Raw genomic sequence first — 4,708 nt, 5'->3', positions numbered from 1 at the left:
ACAACATTGCAGTAACATTAACATTAACGTAATCGTTGTAATCCGTGTTATTTCAGGTGTTATTATTTTTATTCTGAAAAAAAAAGCCCCATCCGTTATGATACGGAAGTCTTAGTTTAATGGATTCATTTCTGTGAAATCCTTCTCTCTAGTTCAGAGTGGATTTTAGGGATTAAGGTTTTTGTATAGCTTTAAATCTTAGTACCCAAATATTTCTTATTATAAATGCATTAAGGTTTTTGTAGTTCCTAAATATTTTCCTTTTAATATTTTATGTCTTTTTAAAATAATTTAGGCTTTGGGTTCACTAATATTCGTTTTTTTAAATAATTTATCTTTTAGGGTTCCTACATGTTCGTTTTTTAAATGTTTTAGCTTTGTGGATTCTAAATATTCATTTTTTAAAATCTTTTATATTTTAGGTTCCCAAATACTCGTGTTACTGGATGTATTGAGTTTTGGGGTTCATAAATATCTGTATTTTTATAGACACTAGGTTTTGGGGTTGCTAATTGGTTTCTTGAAATAAATAAGTTTTGGGTTCCTGAATATTATCAATTCTAAATGTGTTTGGGTTTATATGCTTCTCAATATTCGTACTTTCCAATAAATTTTCAACCATTTTATGTAATTATTAGGTACGATTTTAAGCCAGATGTGTTCTTGAATTATATCTCTATATAAATTTTGGTTCATAAATATTAGTTTTTTAAAGACAATTTAAAAATAAGAAGTCAAATTTAACTCCTGTTTTTAAATATTGATTTTTAGAATAAATTTTCAGCTATTTCCTAAAAATATCATTGAAAATCTGATTAAAAAAAAATCGTCTTAAAAAGAAAAATCCAAATCTACCTACTGTTTTAAAGTATTCAATTTTAAATTAAAATTTCCAGCAATTTAAAAAAAAAATTTAAATCTGATCTTTTAAAGATTTATCTTAAAAACAAAAGGTTACTTTTACTTCCTGCTTTTAAATATTAATTATTAAAATAAAATTTTCAACCCTTTCCTTAAATAGATTATATTTAATCTGAGTTTTCAAAGATTTATCTCAAAAACAAAAAGCCAGATTTACCTCCGTTTCCTAAATATTAATTTTCTAAGTATAATCTTCAGCCATTTGATAAATAATTGTAAGAAAATAAAATAAATGTACCTCCCGTTCCTAAATATAAATTTTCAGAATACATTTTCTGGGCCATTGTCTGGAATCACAAACTACTAAGAACCATTCCAAACCCACACTTGCCTCAAGATTTCAGAACCACCCTTTATTCATTCTTCAGTTTCAAAACCAAAGACGAGCTCCATTGATTCACAGAACACCATTCATTCACTCTCACTTCCCAAAGCAGCAATTGAACAGCAGTTTAACATGAATTTAACAGCATTACATGACAAGGATTTGTAGGAAGAAGGCTTCAGGACCTGAGTCAGTCTTGAATACGACGCGTGAAGGGTATAATGAAGGCTAGACTTCCAACTCATTATCAACGTCGCGAGTGCGATGGCGCCAGTGGTATAATGCCGTGCAGACTGTAAGTCTTTTAATGACACACTCTTATGGTGATGAATTTTATGTCGATCATTTTCAGGGTTTTTCTTTGAACTTTATTAAATATCATTTGATCTTTTCGTCCGGTGCAGTTTTATTTCTGTTTGTTTGTGGGACGTCCAGTGACGGTGCTTTTGTTAGCTCTCTCTCTCTCTCTCTCTCTCTCTCTCTCTATTAGTCTACATGTATTTCATGCTATTCTAGTTTATCAGTAGGAATCCAAGTTAATGTATATCCACAGACCATTCATACAAGCTATCAAACTAATAATCTCTCTCTCTCTCTCTCTCTCTCTCTCTCTCTCTCTCTCTCTCTCTCTCTCACTGACTGAATGATACAAAAAGTATTTGTTATTAAATTCCTCGAATTCCTGTCGAAGTCGATAACTAAATCTATACTCAGTTTTGGGTCTGTTATTGCAGACTGATGATGATGGGAAAAAAAAAAAAAAAAAAAAAAACAAAAATATATATATATATATATATATATATATATATATATATATATATATATATATATACATATATATATATATATATATATATATATATATATATATATATATATATACTACTATATATATATATATATATATATATATATATATATATATATATATATATGTGTGTGTGTGTGTGTGTGTATGTGCACCACCTTTGCTACATAACAACAAACAAAACTAATCCGGTTACAAGTCTCATATTTGCTCTATGGCGGTACATTGCTCTACATCAGTCTAATTATCAAATCAAATTAGCAGCGATCAGTCATATCCAGGATACCTCCCAATTATGGCTTTGAGCTGCGAAACAAATTTGATTGGCTGTCTTTGATGGCTTCTGCTGGTTGTTTGTGGCTTAATAATGGAGTTTTTAAGAATGAAAAATAAGATATTAGTATTAATACATATAATAATGTAATTATATATATATTATATAAATATTTATTGTATATGCATACATACAAGAACCACAAAACATCAAATAAAAAGCAGAGAAAGACACGGTTCCTCTGCTATCAAAAGCAATCAAAAGTATTACTGGGTTAACCAATTTGAAAAGCAATGAGGTTCCTCCGTTGCTCTGAGGGAGGGCGTTTATGTCGCTTCTCTCTCTCTCATCTCTCTTATCTCGCTCTTTTCTCTCTCTCTCTCTCTCTCTCTCTCTCTCTTTCAGTGCCATCAACTAAGGTTTACAGCGGTTAGACAAAAGCTTATATCTCCACGCAAATCGCTTTCACCGATTTCCATTTTCTAAACCTTCGTGTAATGGCAGGGTAACTCGCGTATATTTTATTTCCTTCCCTCCTATTGTCTATTCTTCCCCGGCTAAGACGGCGAACGGGGAAATAATATTGCCTCATATGACTGCCAGTTGTGGGCCCACAATTAGTGGCCTGACTTGTGGCCACAATTACAGCAGCTAGAATTTGTTGTGTGGCCACAATTGCGACCGGGATTTGTAGGAGCTGATTTCGGTCGACAAGGCTTTCAAGTCTAGAAAAGTATGAGTGAGTTAAATGGCGGCGTTATTGTTTTTGGATATATATAGCGGCTTTAAATGTTAAAGTCTGGCCATGTTTATATCCCGTTTTCTTCCCGAAAGCCATCTGGCGATCTATATACTTTAATTTTTATGATATTGCTACGCATCCACTCACTTTACACTACGTTAGTTACACTGTGAAAGTCATTCAGCTAAATGATTGTTTTATTGTTTTTGTAGTATGTTTTTAGGTATACAATAGCTTTTATGACTGAATTATGGCCATTTCATGTTCTTTTTTCTCCTTAGAAGGAATCTCGAAGTGTATATGTTCCAGTTTTTGTGATAATGCTACAAATCCACCCACTTCTTTCACCATAATTGGTCCTCCACTGAAGAACGTGTTTCGAGACATTTAAAACCATGAAAAACTCGAAGGGCATTAATTCTCGACATTAAACTGAGACTTCTCTCTCTCTCTCTCTCTCTCTCTCTCTCTCTCTCTCTCTCTCTCTCTCTCTCTCTTGACAAGACGAAATTGGCGGGGGTATATTCAATTTAAGCTCCAGCGTGACCCCAGGGACCTGTCAGCTCTCGCCAGTAATTATGGAGTCCATTCTGCTTCTTTGAAGATTTCGACAATTTCGCGCAGTTATTTCGAAGGGTTTCTGGAGGTGGAATATCGAGGAAGTGGAGGATTAACGCAGGATTTGGGTATTAATGTCAGTCTTTTATTTTGCTTTGTGTTTTCAGAGTCAAGGATTAAGTCAGTTTACCTTCACTTTAATCATTGTGATGTATGAAAAGTGGCTTTTGGGCATGGCTGGTTGAATTGCATCTCTCTCTATCTCTCTCTCTCTCTGGCATCTTGAATACGCAGTACAGTTTTGGTCACCAACACTAAGGAAAGACATAAATAGATTAGAAGGTGTACAAGCAGGAGCCACAAAGTTAATTCCCTCCATCAAGCAAACAGGTTACCGAGACGACTAGAGAGCCGGAACATATATGGCTTAGAAACACGACGGTTGCGACAACAACTAATAGAAGCATTTAAAATACTGAAAGGCATAACAAAACGTACAAAGTAGCCCATTACGTTAAACGATGACCAGAAAAGAATAATGGATGGAAACTAGAGCTGAAGAGATACAACATTTCCCATTGTGGGAACTTCTTTACATACAAGATGTGTGACACGTGGAATAAGTTGGCCACCAACAAGGGTTGTAAACAGCAACAGTGTGGAATAGGTTTAAAAGAAATCATTAGATGGACACTTTGAAATAATGAACAGTAAAAACCTGCGCCTAGAGATAAGTGAGCACACGATGTCTCCTCTCCAGGATGGACTAACCAAGTCTTTGAGACACCCTAATCTTGTTTACTTTCTCTTCTCTCTCTCTCTCTCTCTCTCTCTCTCTCTCTCTCTCTCACACACACCATAACACACACACACACACACACACACCCGACCGAATTCAAGAAATGTTTTAACAGTCAGAAAACGTGAAAAAATTATAATCGTAAATAACTATTACAACTTCCTTGATTGAATCACGCACTAACAGCAAGTTACGGACCCCTCGCAAATGAACTAACGTAAATCGAATACCATCCTACGATTACTATATGACACGAACACTCCTCACGAAACGTGTACTAG

This window comes from Macrobrachium nipponense, chromosome 48 (assembly GCF_015104395.2).
Source record: "Macrobrachium nipponense isolate FS-2020 chromosome 48, ASM1510439v2, whole genome shotgun sequence".
In the NCBI taxonomy this organism is placed as follows: domain Eukaryota; kingdom Metazoa; phylum Arthropoda; class Malacostraca; order Decapoda; family Palaemonidae; genus Macrobrachium; species Macrobrachium nipponense.
This window is presented reverse-complemented; position numbering follows the sequence as displayed.